Source organism: Lissotriton vulgaris, chromosome 1_1, assembly GCF_964263255.1.
Source record: "Lissotriton vulgaris chromosome 1_1, aLisVul1.2, whole genome shotgun sequence".
NCBI lineage: Eukaryota > Metazoa > Chordata > Amphibia > Caudata > Salamandridae > Lissotriton > Lissotriton vulgaris.
In genome coordinates, this window is record NC_141685.1 from 1,921,846,343 (window position 1) to 1,921,864,589 (window position 18,247).

Genomic DNA, 18,247 nt, shown 5'->3' on the forward strand with positions numbered 1-18,247 from the left:
AAACCTATTAAATTCACTGACAAAACCAGTTATAGTTAGCTGGAAATTTTACTGACATAAAACCATTGAAATTCCCACGTTATAGTTAGTTGGACTCACTATAACTTGCGCGCCTGCAATGCACTGCTGATGACGTCACATATTACATCACTCATGACATGGTCAGTGACATCACTCATGACATCACTGATGACACCATCCTTGTGACAGAGTGACAGACCTAATTTCAGTGTAAAGTAACGCTTGAAACACATATTCAAAAATAGAAACAAACATTTTCAAAAACATGGAGATACCCAAACCAGTAACAACAACCAATTCAGTAATTCCACCATCTATATACTCATCCACTCATTCACCAACAGTTCTATATAGTCACTCATATATATGCTCACTCATCATATGTAGTGATACACCTATACATCCTGTTACACATCAGCAGTCATCCAAAAGTTACTCACACACATACTCACACATGCACATAAACTATTGAACATCCATTTATTTGCATATACATGTATACACACACTACCACCTTACTTCTAAGGGAACTTACACATACTTACTCTCTTAAACAATCACTTATAGAAACACATACTTATTTAAACAGGAACTCCTACAATCTCTCACTATATATACTATACTCACTTATATACATCAATACTCACATATACTAGATTAAAACATATGTCGTTACTAATGAAGACACTAGTGAGACAGTCATTCACTCACTAACACACACATATACACACTCGTCCACCCATACAGTCCTGCACATATGCTGTCTTCAAAACACATACAAACAGTGAGTCAGTCACCAACCCCTGCAGCCACGTATACACAAAGAGAAACACTGATACAAACATTTAAATATTTAAACAATACTCGCTAATATATGTATTCACTAAGATACACTTAATAAGCCAGTTAACTAACCAATTTTTTTTTTAAAAAACATCCATTTACACACTTATTTAAACATTTATTCTTCCATCGACCTTTACAAATACATATATAAAACAAATTTATTTTTCAGAAAGACACACATTCACTGGATGGTGTCATCAGTGATGTCATGAGTGATGTCACTGACCATGTCATGAGTGATGTAATATGTGACGTCATCAGCAGTGCATTGCAGGCGCGCAAGTTATAGTGAGTCCAACTAACTATAACGTGGGAATTTCAATGGTTTTATGTCAGTAAAATTTCCAGCTAACTATAACTGGTTTTGTCAGTGAATTTAATAGGTTTTTTAAATGCTAATTCCTAACTATAACTGGTGTGAAACCTATGGTTTTTTCAGTGAATTTCAAAGGTTTTTTAAATGCTAATTCCTAACTATAACTGGTGTAAAACCTATGGTTTTTTCAGTGAATATATATATATACACACACACTAACAACAAGTAGAAGGAAAACAGTTGTTATAACTGTTTTCTTCCCACTGCAGCTAACATTGGGTACTGATTGGCATTTGAACAATTGAGATTGTGTTTCCTTTTCAAGAAGAGATTGTTGATAAAATATTGATGGTCTACAGATAGAACTGCAATTTTCCAATTCTTCTGCTGTGTTTTTATCAAAATTGATAAATTATCCACATTTGCCACTTAAGTTGCCATATTCCATAGATTTTCTTTTTAAAATATATTCTTTCTATCTCTAATGAATAAAAATCATACTGCTAGATAAGGTAGCAAACAATGCTGAATAATTAGATTTTTAGTTCTTCATGATTTAAATAACGCTGTGATGAGGACAGGAATGTCCCCTACATAGTAAAAAATGTGTTTTGTGCATACAACTGCAAGTGAATCTGCTACCCTTACTTTCCTTTGGTGCACCATCTACACAACTCTGTGTGTCCGCTGTAATTTACTCGGAACCTCATTGCCTGCCTCTGAGGCTGAAAGGGGAGCATCAAAAGCGTGAGTGGTGGTGATGTCATACTATTTTAAAATACTTAGCATAAGGATAGGCCTATTTTCTATTCCTTAAACGGCCCACTCAAATAAAGTTCCTCTAGTATATAATGCCCAGACCCTGCACTGATATGCCCTCATGTATGTCACTGCGTTTTAAGGGTCTGATGCCTGCTAGCAAGAACCAATGTTGGTTGTGAATGTAGGTAAGCTGTAGCCAATACGATCCATATTACATTTCCCTTGGTTCTGAAATGGGGCACATTTTAGGTGATGATACAGCCTCCTAAGACTGTGGAAGTGTACTGCCTGCATTTGTATGCTGGAGGGTGTAGCTCCTGATATAGAGGTGTGAGGGAAAATAGACAGGGCAGCATACAAAGACCTATTTAATAGCGAATTGATGATTAGTTCTTCCCAAGCACTAGCATTTGGGTGAAGGTGGGGAAATGCGGACGAGTCAGTAAATTCAGTTGTTTTATAGCAAATGTTATAAGGCTGTACTTGGGGGTCTTTTGTCTGCACTTGTGTGGAACGTCCAGACTGATGAAATCCAGGTGCAGAGGTTCACACCTATTGTGCTAGCATTGTATACTACTACTTGGACAACAAGTAGATGATGGAATGGTTAAATCAATCTCAGCCGCTGGTAATCACTCAGGGTCATGTTCCAGTCCATATTTATTTCGCCCACTAGGCCATTCTAGACATAGGCCCAACTTATGCAACTCAGTACCAACCCTGCTCCTCATAGGAACAGTTTGTCCTGGTTGCCAGGTAAAGCCCCCTCGAGAAGGAATTAGAAGCAACCCCAGACCAGTTTTATCTTAATTGGGGCTCATCTGTAGGGTGTGGCTAGAGTCCGATGGCACAGTGAGCACGGCAACTGCATCTAGGCATAACCGCCACACCTAGGGTGTTTTGTATACTCATGCTTGGAGCCAGCATCATCACCATCTACTAAGACAGACAGCCACCACCTTACACAAAATGTGTTCTACTCTGCAGAAAGAAGACAAAGTAATGAAAAGGAAACCCCCCTAAATCGGTTCCTGAACTGTAGGCAGTGGATGCACATCACCTGTCAAGAAACTCTGTGTACAAATGGGACTGAAACCTTCCCACTGCTGCCACGATAGCCAGTCTCCAAGAGGCAAGGGGATGTCATTTTGAAAGCTCAACATATTGCTGGAAAAGCTATGGGTCTTCCTGAGACCCGGGAGAGTGCCTGCGTTGTGAGAGGGGAGAAGGAGAGCGCCTTATCCATCAGAAGTCCAACCTTCATGTCCAGGAAATAAATTGACCCAAGAAGCAGCAGTTTTGCCAAGGCAGTGTCTGGAGAAAAGCTGCCTGAACCAGAGGGTTGCCCAACATTTCCACCAAAGTAGAGACTGAGTTTGTCAATGACCAGTCACTTCAGTGCCTGCTACTGCACCAGTCACAGAGGAAGACTGAGAACCTGTGCCGATTCCGTCTACACCATACCCAAGGACTTCACCCCGGCAGCCCGCATTGGAGGAAATGAATTCCCCACTGCGTGCACTGGAGCGATGTGTCCAAAGTGCCTTTGTGAAGTCTCTGCATCCTTCATTGGCAGATGTGTAAAGGAGGAGTCTGTTTGCTGAACTGAGTCTTGGTGACCATGAGGCATCTGCTCACTTGTATAGATAGCAGCTGTGCATCAGCGCTTGAAGATGCAAACGTGTGTAACAACCAGACAGCACCAATCCCTCAAGGTCATTGACTGGGATTGGTTAAACAGATCTTTTTGGGGTGGCGTTTCGAGTTATATAGGTAACTGTTAAACAGAGTTGCCGAATCAAATGTTACTCAGTGACCTGCAGGTCACAAATGAGAAGAAAACTGTTCAACTGCTGCCATAATGAGCCTGCACCAGCACTAGTTCTAAGACTTTCTGTTCTCCTGTATAGTATATCCTTTAGAACCCATAGTGAACATCCCAGTAGTGCTGCTACTACTTTATGTATCACAGTACATTTTGGTGTGATTAAAATACTATTTTCTTAAATGAAAAGCACTGAGCTGGTCATTCTCTAATAGTATCAATTGTGTTGTTGTTAACTTCTGATAGATTACCCACCATACTCTCTCCCTTCCTTGTACTGCTCACCCTCACTATCTTGAGAGAGTGTTAGGGGTGCACACGGCCCAGGTTTCAGTCCCATACCTATGGGCAACAGGACAGCAGTGGTAAATGTCTCGAACCTCCACAGTTGAGGCCCAGTAATGCCTGCTTGGACTGTGACCCCCCTCCCTCCAACAGGTTTCTGACACCCTGCCAGGTAACTCGCACCTCCATTGCCAAATAATCCTAGTGCACCTGGCAACAGAAAATCTTTGCAGATAAGTTTAGGGGCTGTTATTGTGATGATAAAACCTTTATTTCACAGATGCCAACTAATTGTTTTCCATATTTTGTATGTATACCAGGGAAATATCGGTTTTATACCATTACGTTTTGTGCAATAAAATATCCAAACGTGCCATATGAATTTCAACTACAATATTGTACACTTGTGCTTTTAGAGAACAAAACAAGGGGATAAGCCAAGGGGTTGAGATTTGTGTTGGAGTTGTGGGATTTTGATGTTGATTATGCTTTCACAAGTAAGTGTTGGTCTTTTAGAATGAGAATGATGGGATATGATTATTTGTTATGTTATTAATAATTTAGTGTTTTAGACTTTTACATGCAAAATTGATTCAGCTACTCCAGTTTAAAATAAACGGAAGAAAAATTGTAATTAAGTTGGTAGCCAAGGGGTTATAGATAATGGTGGGAGTAGGAAATAGGTAGCTTCAAAGAGCAGAAAGATTATCTAGCTAAATATACTCACAGATTAGTATAATCCAGGTACTTTTTTCTACTCTCCCTGGCATTTCTTATCAGGGTCCATTTCTTTTATCATTTCTTGATGTGCTGTCAAGTAAAAATGCAGTACCCAATGCCAAGAAGAGAAAGAGCAATAACATGAAAAATACATTAAGGGGCAAGAAGATGTGACTGCATGATTGAGGGAAAGGTATGTTGAGCTTGCTTTTATGGTGGCATTCATTTTCCTATTCTATGTCATAGGTTGTCTTGAGTCGACAACTGATGTGAGACGATATTTTTGTTACTTTTAATCAGATACACGTTTGATGAGATGCACAGATATTATGTGAAAAGCTTTATTGCAAATTTCAGCCTATTTTGGGAAGTCCAGATAGAATAGCATTATTACTTTTGAGATGTGAACCCCAGAACCAGATACAATGATCTGTGGTGTGTGTAGGATGGGTTTCTGAAGAAAGTAGTTGGAAGGATGATGTTTTCATGAATATGGATATATAAAGTAACATTGACAGGTATTTGTCAATGACCTTGCCCATTTCACCATGTGGGATCCATATAATTTGGCCAGATGCCTAAGTACTATATAACAACTTGAGCCTCTTGAGCAACATTATCAACGAAACGATTGATTCATCAAATTTGGGAATCACAATAGAGGGAAATCCCTAGAGGATTACCCCACTTTGTAGTCTACCTTTAATCATAGAATTCAAACAAAGTCATGCTCATGATGCACTAAAGCTGTTTGTTGGTGTGGATTGATGCATGAAGAAGTGTACATTTTCGAATTACATCTATTTACATTGTAGTCATGTCAGCTACAACTAGGATTTGTAATCTAATTAGTCTACTACCCTGCTACCTCAATGGTTTTGCATGGAAGTTGCTTATTGACCCTCTTAAACAAAAGACACACAAATGATGGACAGAATGTGGAACAAATCAAACATTCACACCCCAGTCAAGAGATCTGGGTTAAATCCATTGTTCTTTTGATCCCCATGCCACCCCAGTTTAGACCCAGTCATATGCAAATCAGTCTTGACCCTGCTACTCATGGGAATAGTCCAGCCTAAACTGCCAAGCCAGGTCCTCCGTGGATCACACCCAAGATTTCTGGAGCCAGTTTCGAGGTATCACCCCTCATCATCCAGGCTGGCTTGAATCCAGTTGAATAGTGAGCCTAGGACCCACGTCTGGGCATGCCTAATACACTAAGGGCGGGATAGCAAAGGCACACAAATGATCAACAGAATGCAGAACAAATCAAGCATCAACCCACCAGGCAAGAGATCTGGATTAAATCTGTTGTTATTTTGCTCACCATTCCACCCCACTTTTTTGAGTATCTGTTTCATTATTCCTGCACCTCATATCACACTACAGCCATTCTTCATTTTGCAGACTTATGTGTAAATATACCTTTGTTTATGCATTGGAACTCTATATTTTGTTGAAAATAGTGCTGTAGCACAGGCCCCTGCATTACTCGCTCTGCAGAGGGGACCTCAGCTCCTGGCAGGCCTTCAGCCAACTCTTACATGGATAGATTGTCTTTTATGAAAATTGTTGACCACTGCAGTGCTCGTTGTCCACTGTGCAGTATTTATTAAAGAATGAAAATCAAACCATTGTCGAACAGGCAATATGTGTTTGCCATTTCATCAGATTAGATTTCTGCAACATTTATGCATGATCTTCAATGTGAGTTTTTTTGTTTTCTATTGGTAAAAATAAATAACTTTTAAGTAAGATAATTATTCTGAAGAATAGTTTAGGTATTTACAGTTGTGTTGTTTGGTATTGTGTGCTTACTGTCAGAATCTGCCTCTCATGTAAAATTCCATTCATGGCATTTCAAATAATTTAGAGGATAGAAAATATCAAGTATGGCATATATTTATTTTCAAGATATGATTTATGCAGCATCACTAGAGCAGGATCAGTACAATGGCTTAGATTAGAAAAAGAGTAAATACAATAATCTGCTGTTCAAAAGCCTGCGGAAACAGTCTCTGATCCAAATTAAGCAATGCAGAGCATCAAAGCTGCTCCTCCAAAATGGTCCTTCAAAGTTAAAAATTATGTCTGACTGGAAGTTAATAACTAACATCTCTATAATAATGGATATTAAAGTTCAAAGTCCAAATCCATTCAAACAATATATGGCATCATGTCTGAGATTGTGTGGTCCAAATCCAATTGTCCTGATTCCTAAAGCAGATTCCAAAGATCAAAATAAGAGTAGGAAGGCTCCAGTGGGAACTGAAAAGTGACTCTTAGAAATACATAGATGTCAAAATGTTTAACTGTGGGGAATGTTTTCAACATTTTCAATACATTACGAAGGATGACTATATGTGGAACTTGTTCAATTAATTAGTTGATGTAGGAATGTGTATACTTTACAGGTATATGTAAGATATTTACATATAAATATTGGTCGGAAAGTATTTTAGACTGAGATCTATTTCTCTTGTTTTTTTCATACTAACATTTTTGTATATTGTGCTTAAACTGTGTTCCCCAGCATGAGTAGTATGAAACTCCAGCACGTTTGAGTGGTTTATGGACCTAGTCTGTGCAGTAGAAAACGGTTTGCATAGAAATGTCTTGCAGGATCACTTACTCAATGGCGCTGCAGCGTACGGACAGCATATAGACATTTTAGTGTCATTTTTATTTGTTAAAATATATTCTATTTTGCTAAATTCGTTATGGATTTTTCTTGTGCTGTGTTTTCACTTGGTAAATGTTTGAGTGCTGCATATATACTTTACACATTGCCTCCAAGTTAAATCTGATTGCTTTTGTGCAAAGCTACCAGAGGGTTAAGCACAGGTTAATTTAGCTGCTTTTATGGTTCACCCTCACAAGTAGTGTGTATATTACTTAAGTGGGTCTCCCTCACCTCTCAACTACTAAAACAATTTCTTACATTCCTGTATTTACAATTGTATTGAGTAGACACACCACTGCCACTGTATTTCCTGGCAGGTGGTGTTGAATCAACCTTAGAGACTGACCTTCCAGAAAAGAATCTTCTTCTTCTTCTCATATCCCTGGTAATATCTGTAAGGTTTCGTTTTAGGTTTGAACTCCTTGACTGGATCTGTTTGCATGCAACACTAATGCTATTGCTCTTTGCTCTTTCTCTTTTGCTTCCCAGCGAATAAGGCGTTAGCAGTGGACTGTATTCTTTTTTCATTATTTTGTTATTGTACACTTGGTAATACAGTCTGGGCGAAGGTACATACCCATTATTACTGATTTAAAGCCCCGTTAGAGCAAACAACTGTAAGGTCATCATTAAACCTTTGCATAAGGTCTGCCATTGTGCACCATCGCATTTCGGAGCTTTTTTTCGGAGCTATTTTTTTAAATCTAGAGTTAGAAGCAGTTTTGGGTCAAATCTGCAAATTACTCAACAGGTAATGAATTATGTGGCAAATACTGAACATGTATAACTATGCAGTGCACAGTGTGGCCACTGCATGGCTTTATTTCAATGGCCGTTCTCTTAGGTTGTAATGTAAGTGACACTCTGCTACTCAACTTCCCTGCAAAGAACATGTTATCAGACGTATTTCAGCTTTTCTCAACAGTTTTTGTGTTTTTCTCATGCAATGTATTTTTGATCTGATGAGCATTCAAATATTTATGTACAGGTACTCATGTTTGAACCTCTACATGTATGAATACTCGTGAAATGGTTGCGGTAATACAATACTTTCCAGAGTAACATATGGTGCGTGCATGTGCAATACATTATGTGAAACCATTTTGATAGGTTTTTTTGGGGGGGGGGGAGTTTTATACAGTGCAAACCAGACCCGAAGTTATCTGAGTGCTTTACATGAGCACCAGTTGTGTTACAGAGGGACACATTCATTTTGTTAGGCACGGGGAGATTAAGTGTTTTCCCCAGAATCACAGGATGTTGAGTGCCCCTTCCCAGAATCAAACCGGGTTTCCCGGCTTCGAGGTCGAACACTCTACCCGTTAGGCCAGGCAGTATCCTGTCCTCATCATGGTTGCACTGCTTGTGTAGAAGGTAAGAAAAAGAATAACTATATATAAGGTTTGCAAGAGGCATTCCTTCCTCTAAAGCCTGTTATTTTGAAAAAAACAAGTATTGACATCTAAAAAATTGCATAATTTGATGCCAGGCAAGGAGTTCCCTCACTCCGAAAATGGTCAAATCTTTACCTCGTATTTTTCTGTTTCATATGGTGACTGAGGGAGCCCAAAGTCAGCTAAGAAAAGTTTTGTTTTTGCCAATACGCTGAATAGGCTGCATGTGTGTCCTCTCGCTCCACCGTGCTCTCAGTAACATTTAGACATTTATTAATGAAGGTTGTAGCTTTAGCCTTTAAAGAATACAGCATTTTGTAAACAAAATAGTCAAATCTCTGATATAACCTTGCAAATGCCTCGTTCTCAAAGACCAGTTCGTGTTTTAAAGCAACCCTACTCCTTTTTGGGTTCCAGAGTAGCATGCTTCATCAGGGGTAGCTAGCGCTATATAAATGCAAACCCTTTCCTCCTCTATCCCTCTACTATCTTTTTCAATATAAATAACAGACTAACATATCCACTGCTCAAATTCATTTCATATTTTACTATACTAATTCACCACTAATCTTATTTGGGTTCCGGAGTAGCATGCTACTCACCGAAAAAGCGCTTTGATGCCTCCTCAGTAGTAAGCATTATATAACTGCAATTACAATTACACATATCGCCTTTGATCTCAACAAGGCAAAGTCTAGAATATTATCACCCCTCAGCAGGCCTTACATTTGATGAAAGATTGCAGTTTTCCTGTCCCAGAGATATTTGCACTTATGCATTTTCGAGGTGTAAACACTGCCCTACATAGTTCATATATTTCCTTTGCCTGATCCTTGGCCGTAGCTCTGGTTGTTGAGTTGAGGATGTCCCCCTTTAACATGAATAGTGCATCTACACTTGGAGACAGACCTAGTTTGCTATATGCAGAGAGATTGTCTTTTCCCTTATCACAAGAAACATGCAATACATGACAAGCTGTAATAAATCTTCCACACATACACACTTACAGATTCTAGATCATTTGGTTGAGCTTCTGCCATACAGATGTAGACCTATTCTTCAATTCTCTCTGCTTTATTCCCATTACAGCATATAGTCACAGTGCCACTTGAATTATGCAATTGTGCTGTAGCTGTGATTTTCGCATAACACTAACTTTGCCACATTTGCGCAATAATGCATCATCTGCTACATAATCTGCGGGTTTCAACAAACAAAAATGTATTTCTATCTCAAACAGTTCAAAAGTTACTAAAAGCACTGCTGCACGTGTTGCAGTGTAGTGAAAGGCCTTTTGCAAAGGTGAACTGGACACCTTTCTTTTGCTTATTGCTATGTTTGGCTATTAAACGGGTACTAATTTGGTGCACCCAATGCCCAGATAATAATAAGAAGTGTAAAAAGTGCAAAAGAATGAAATAATACTATTTAAAAATATGCCACATTATGCTGTATAATTGCTGCTTCTTGCTGCATAATTTACTAAACCCTGTCACATAATTTGGCCCTCTCCTGCTGCATAATACCAGTGGCCTGCATGTAGAGGAGAAGCGTGGCTTCACGGCTCAGTAACGCAATCGGTCAAGACCAGTGGCAGTCAGGTCTCGTCTGTTTTCCCCCATCATCAGATCCTCGAGACCTAAGTGGGAAGAAGACGGAAAACAGAGTTTAAGGGGACAGGAATGTGGTGGATGTTTTTATGTGTATATGTATATATACTTTTGTTTGGCACCTATTTTTTTATGCTGTCAAAAAATAAAGCTCAATGTTTTTTCTGCATCGGCGTTTCGAAGTGCACATAACAATGAGTCCAAATAAGGGATAAGGAGTAGAACAATTATTGAAAAGATTATGATGGGTAAAATTGAGGGTCGTTAACTAGTACAAAGCTGTATTGAATAGTATATCACCCCATCTGGCCAAGCCCCCCTTCCTTCTACAAAAATGTGTCTACCCCGGAAGCGCAGCGGACGAGCGCAGTGGGCGCGCCGAAGGCGCGCCTAAGGCAAGCCCGTCTGCGCCCGTCCGCGACCGGACCGCGTCCGGCGCCGGCCACGCTGCCAGTGGCCAGTCCCACCCAAGAAGGATAGTCTGGTCTAGAAGCGAACTTCTAGCATTTAACCCTGCCAATCATTGTCAGGCACCCAGGCTCGACCTTTCCACCCCGGACCTCCCCCCCTCCTGCTCACGGTGCAACAAGCCTCTGTGTGACGTTTCAGTCTCAGCAAACTCCTACAAAAAAACATTGATCAATCGCTCAGCCAACATTCCCACCTCCCCCTTCAAAGCTGGGCTACTGAACTGCAGATCCCTTCCTAAACATGCAGAAGACATCTATCTGCTGCTAGCTGACTCCGAGTGGGACGCCCTATTTCTTACCGAAACGTGGCTCAACGAAGATAACCTTGCCTCCATTGCTTTAGCTGTTCCGCTCGGTTTCACTTTAAGCCTCTCTAATAGAGAGAAAAACAGAAGAGGTGGCGGAGTGGCTCTTATCTTTAAAGATAAATACACCTTGTCCTCTTCCACTCCTACCACCCTCGCCGGCATAGAGGGGCTACACTTCTGCCTACAAATCAACCCTCAAACATCCCTAGCTGGCCTGATAATATGCAGACCCCCGGACTGTTCTCCGTCCCATACTCATGAACTTATGGACTTCATAGTCCAAAACACTCTCTCTCACCCACACTATATAGTAGTCGGTGACTTTAACGTTCATGCAGACAGATCTGATTGTCTTCTGGCTTCCCAACTTATTAACACACTTCAATCAGCAAATCTAGCCCTAATTACCTCCGGTACCACGCACCAGGCAGGTCATATGTTGGACCTCATTTTCTCTAACATACTGGACACTACAACTAAACCCCCGCTACCACTTCTATGGACAAATCATTTCCTTGTCCCCGTCCTAATCTCTTTCCCTGCTTGCTCTCGAACAACAGGGAAACGCACATATGTGCGAAGGAATTGGGATAACTTATCTACCGAGACCCCATGCCCCGCGCTCGCAGCTGCCCCCCCTTTACTATCAGCAGATGTGAACTCTGATGCAATACTACTGAATCACTGGATTAGCAGCACAGTAGACTCTATTGCTCCGCCCAAAATTGCCACTTCACGAAGAGAATCCCCGTCTGCTCCCTGGTTCTCTGCAGAACTGATAGCTGAAAAAAGCAAATGCAAAAGACTAGAACGTCAGTGGTGGGCAAGCTACTCCGAACCTGCAAAAATCTGCTACAAAAAAGCCCTGCACAGCCTTCATCACTCCATAAAAAAAGCAAAAAAACTGTTCTTTGTTTCCTCTATTCAACAAGCGGAACAACCCAGCAAAGAAATTTTTAAAATAGTTCAGTCCTTCTTCAAACCCAAGGCCATCGAAACAGAAATTATTCCCTCTAACAAACTTTGTGAGGATATCTCGGATTTCTTCGACAAAAAAATCCTGAAGGTCTATGACTCCTTCACCCCGTCTGAGCCAACAATTATGGCAGACCATGATATCATTGAGATGCCTACCCCTCCCCTAACTCTGTTCCTCCCAATCACCCACGAGGATGCATTGAAAGAACTACACAAATGCAAATCAGGAGCTCCTGATGATCCCTGCCCCCCCAAACTGTGGAAAATGATGTCAGATGCTACGGTGGGACCACTCCTACACATCTGGAACATGTCCATCGAGACTGGCATGTTCCCCGACTGCTGGAAACATGCCACTCTTCTCCCATTGAAAAAAAAACCAATGGCGCTCCCGATGATCTGAGCAATCTCCGCCCCATCTCCCTACTAGCAGCCCCGGGAAAAATGCTCGAAAAACTTATCCAACGCCAACTCAATAGTTTTATCGAAAAAAGAGGCATACTACACAAAACACAGTCTGGTTTCAGGGCCGGCTTCAGCACTGAAACTGCCCTCATTGAGGTGGCTGAGTCAATCAGGTGGTCGCTGGATTCAGGAGCATCGGCCATGCTGGTGCTCCTGGATCTATCTGCCGCCTTCGATACTGTGGATCACGGTAGAATGCTGCTCAGATTGAAGGATATTGGCTTAGAGGACAAGGCACTGACCTGGTTGCACTCCTATCTTACGAACTGCTCTCAGAAAGTAGCACTGGGCGCTTTCTCCTCTGAACCCAAACGGCTGTGGTGTGGCGTCCCGCAAGGGTCCGCACTCAGCCCGCTACTTTTTAATGTTTATCTGGCCCCTCTTTTTACCTTAATCGCCAAATGGGGGGTCAAGGCGATTTCGTATGCGGATGACATGCAACTAGTCTTCCCATACGTTGAGGTGTCAGAAGCAGCGTTTAGCAAAATAAAAGGCTGTCTTAGTGACGTAGCCAGATGGATGAACACTAACAAGCTAAAATTGAATGCTAGCAAAACCGAGGTAGTATTCTTTGGGAAAAGTACTCCACCTTCCCCTGACCTCTGGTGGCCCACCGAAATGGGTCCTGCTCCCACCCCTGGCACCAATGCAAACAAGCATTAGAAATGCAATAGGTCTCGCAGCATTAGAGTTAGTGCTTTTAGAATTGTTAATGGTTTTTTTTGTAAATCTTTAGCATGAGGGTGAGGGTGAGTGAGGGTGAGTGAGGGTGAGTGAGGGTGGGTGAGTGTGAGTGTGAGTGAGGGTGAGTGAGGGTGAGTGGGGGTGAGTGGGGGTGAGTGTGGGTGAGTGTGGGTGAGTGTGAGGGATTGAGGGTGAGGGGTTGAGGGTGAGTGAGGGTGAGGGGTTGAGGGTGAGTGAGGGTGAGGGGTTGAGGGTGAGTGAGGGTGAGGGGTTGAGGGTGAGTGAGGGTGAGGGGTTGAGGGTGAGTGAGGGTGAGGGGTTGAGGGTGAGGGGTTGAGGGTGAGTGGGGGTGAGTGAGGGTGAGGGGTTGAAGGTGAGTGAGGGTGAAGGTGAGTGTGGGTGAGTGTGGGTGAGTGTGGGTGAGTGTGGGTGAGTGTGGGTGAGTGTGGGTGAGTGTGGGTGAGTGTGGGTGAGGGATTGAGGGTGAGGGGTTGAGGGTGAGGGGTTGAGGGTGGGTGAGGGGTTGAGGGTGAGTGAGGGTGAGTGAGGGGTTGAGGGTGAGGGGTTGAGGGTGAGTGGGGGTGAGTGAGGGTGAGGGGTTGACGGTGAGTGAGGGTGAGGGGTTGAGGGTGAGTGAGGATGAGGGGTTGAGGGTGGGTGGGGGTGAGTGTGAGTGAGGGTGAGTGAGGGTGAGGGTGAGTGAGGGTGGGTGAGGGTGAGGGGTTGAGGGTGATTGAGGGTGAGGCGTTGAGGGTGAGTGAGGGTGAGGGGTTGAGGGTGAGTGAAGGTGAGGGTGAGTGAGGGTGAGGGGTTGAGGGTGAGTGAAGGTGAGGGTGAGTGAGGGTGAGGGGTTGAGGGTGAGTGAGGGTGAGTGAGGGTGAGGGGTTGAGGGTGAGTGAGGATGAGTGAGAGTGAGGGTGAGTGAGGGGTTGAGGGTGAGGGGTTGAGGGTGAGTGAGGGTGAGGGGTTGAGGGTGAGTGAGGGTGAGGTGTTGAGGGTGAGTGAGGGTGAGGGTGAGTGAGGGTGAGGATGAGGGGTTGAGGGTGAGTGAGGGTGAGGGTGAGGGTAGGTGAGGGGTTGAGGGTGAGTGAGGGTGAGTGAGGGGTTGAGGGTGAGTGAGGGGTTGAGGGTGAGTGAGGGTGAGGGTGAGTGAGGGTGAGGGTGAGTGTGGGTGAGGGTGAGTGTGGGTGAGGGTGAGTGTGGGTGAGGGTGAGTGAGGGTGAGGGTGAGTGAGGGTGAGTGAGGGTGAGGGTGAGGGATTGAGGGTGAGGGGTTGAGGGTGGGTGAGGGGTTGAGGGTGAGTGAGGGGTTGAGGGTGAGTGAGGGTGAGGGTGAGTGAGGGTGAGGGGTTGAGGGTGAGGGGGTAGGTATTTTGGGATGCGAGGTGACACCGCCACGAGACCTTGTCATAAATGCATAAAAACATATCCCTATAAAAAGAAAACAAAACACGAGATAAACAACATCCCTTAAGGAAAGTTACGTGCTGTGAGCCGCGGGGAGGGCTGTCGGAAACACCTACGGAACTGACATTTTAGAAACGCGTGGGCTGCAGGATTAGTACCTAGCACCTCTGATCACGTCCCCTGAGCAAAGGCTCATACGTACACGCTCAGCCGAATCTGGCTAAATGGATTTAATTTAACCATGCCTGCCAACTAAGTCTTAAAAAAACCAACAACAAAAACACACACTTCATCACCACCTGCCCAAGATGCCCATTTGCTACAAATACGAGGATGCTTCAAGGCTTCGGGGGAAGTTTACTTCACTAGAACCAAGGATGAATGAGCAGTTACAGATCAAAACCATTAGCTCTTAACAACGATGGCCGAAGTACTGACCTGTAGGCCCTGGTCCAACGTTGCACGTAAAGGTCCTATTTGTTTACTTACTGAAACACCGGGAAGGACCAAACTGCCAACATGCAGCAGATACTCTATTAGAAAACAAGTAAACGAAATGACAAGGTAATTGTAGAAAAAGACACTCCAGATGTGTGGGTAAACAAAATAATGTTGAATCTGAAAGGGAGATCAATCAAAGGGATGAGAATACATTCAGCTGTATAAAACGTGAAAAGTCAATAGGGCTATGTGTGATATCACTAGTAGCGAAAGCTGATGTGCCGGGACGTGCTAAGATTGTTAAAGAAAAAGAATTATTGCGTGTAGTGCGCGCAAAATATTATGCCAAAACATTATTAATCTTACCAGTTGCCTCCACGGAGAAACGGTATAGACGGAGGGTCAGTAGTGATCAGGAAGACAACGTCCTAGGAACATAAAAAGGGGTCGAACGTCTAAGACACATACAATAACTTAATGGAGGCGGCATAAACAAAGGCTGCAGAGTTACGGGTGGGCAAGGACTCCAACTTACTTAGAAAACAAGACGGACGGAAGACAGGGGAGGGGGAGGAGAAATGCGACACGGAGGGAAGGGGAGGGGGCGGAGCGGGGAGGGGGCGGAGAGGGGAGAGGTTATGCCAAAACATTATTAATCTTACCAGTTGCCAACGTGAGCAAATAAATCGTGAAATATGACGTAAGTGGAGTAAAGTGCGTGATAAAGTGTTGACTGCTCACATGTCTAAAAATGCAATAACATCCGGCAACGAAAATATAGCGCCTAATGTCTATTTGTTAATCAGAAAGAGTAGTTGTGCGTAAATCTGGGTGGAACGAAGGCCGGAGCGGTGATATGCCGTCAAAGTTGGCTAGGCGTGAGTGACACGTTCCAAAAGGTTCAATGGAGGTGAATCATGAAATATAATTTCAGGGGCACGTACTTACTCAAGGTAGAATAATTGCCTCCACGGAGAAACGGTATAGACGGAGGGTCAGTAGTGATCAGGAAGAAAACGTCCTAGGAACATAAAAAGGGGTCGAACGTCTAAGACACATACAATAACTTAATGGAGGCGGCATAAACAAAGGCTGCAGAGTTACGGGTGGGCAAGGACTCCAACTTACTTAGAAAACAAGACGGACGGACGGAAGACAGGGGAGGGGGGAGGAGAAATGCGACACGGAGGGAAGGGGAGGGGGCGGAGCGGGGAGGGGGCGGAGAGGGGAGAGGTTATGCCAAAACATTATTAATCTTACCAGTTGCCAACGTGAGCAAATAAATCGTGAAATATGACGTAAGTGGAGTAAAGTGCGTGATAAAGTGTTGACTGCTCACATGTCTAAAAATGCAATAACATCCGGCAACGAAAATATAGCGCCTAATGTCTATTTGTTAATCAGAAAGAGTAGTTGTGCGTAAATCTGGGTGGAACGAAGGCCGGAGCGGTGATATGCCGTCAACGTTGGCTAGGCGTGAGTGACACGTTCCAAAAGGTTCAATGGAGGTGAATCATGAAATATAATTTCAGGGGCACGTACTTACTCAAGGTAGAATAATTGCCTCCACGGAGAAACGGTATAGACGGAGGGTCAGTAGTGATCAGGAAGAAAACGTCCTAGGAACATAAAAAGGGGTCGAACGTCTAAGACACATACAATAACTTAATGGAGGCGGCATAAACAAAGGCTGCAGAGTTACGGGTGGGCAAGGACTCCAACTTACTTAGAAAACAAGACGGACGGACGGAAGACAGGGGAGGGGGGAGGAGAAATGCGACACGGAGGGAAGGGGAGGGGGCGGAGCGGGGAGGGGGCGGAGAGGGGAGAGGTGTGACACGGAAGAGAGGGGAGGGGGAGGAGAAATGCGACACGGCGGGAGGGGGCGGAGCGGGTAAACAAAGAAGGACGTGCTCGCGCACGCGCTTTTAAGGTCAATGCACATGCGCATAAGCTTAATGCGCATGCGCATTGACCTTAAAAGTCACGGGCACTGCAAGGAATCGCCACGATTCCTTGCAGTTAGATAAAGAGTTGATGAGCCCCTATAGTCTCGCTTGCTCGATGCGCATGCGCATCGACAGGCGAGACCTAAAAATGTGGGTGTATGGTGGGACGAGACGCTTTCCTTCTCCTCTCACATACAACAAGTCACTTCTAGCTGCCACTATAAACTCCGCAACCTCCGTAAATTCCTCTCTCTTCTACCAACTGACTGTCGAAAAACGGTGGTCCATGCGACAGTCACATCCAGACTGGATTACTCTAATGGCCTCTATCTTGGCCTCCCGAAATATCTGATACAACGCCTGCAGAGCGTGCAGAATGCGGCTGCGAGATTGATAAAACACGTGCCTTTTAAACATCATATCTCTCCGCATCTTCACAAGCTGCACTGGCTCCCAGTGGCGAGCAGAGTAAAATTCAAAGCGCTCACCCTAGCGTACAGAGCACATAAAGGGACTTGTCCCAATTATCTTAAACTCAGACTCCCCCGCTACCATCAAGAGAGACACCTGCGATCGAACTCTCAGATCCTACTGGCTGTACCACGAGCGAGAAGGGCGAGACTCGGAGGTAGATCTTTCTCGGCAGGCAATGCGAAGCTCTGGAACTCCCTCCCCTCTGCCATCCAATCTGCCTCGTCGGAAGTCAATTTTAAGAAACTCCTAAAGACTTGGCTCTTCGCTCAGAAAGCCTAGTACCTCTCCCTGCATTCCTCTCTGATGCTGCGGTTTCTTTTCAGCGCCGGGACACCTCCTCGCGAGGTAGCTGTTCGCGCTATACAAGAATCAGTATTATTATTATTATATCACCTAACATTAGGGAAAATGCAACTTAATCAAAATTATTTGATGGAGAAATTGATCTTTTTCGTTTGTTCAAATAAAATTATATCCTACGCCGACGACATGCAGCTGCTGTTTACCTACGAGAAAAATGCTGTGTTGAGGGGAGATGATATTAACAATTGCCTGTCCAAGGTGTTTTTCTGGTTCAGGCAAAACCAACTGTTATGCAACTCCGATA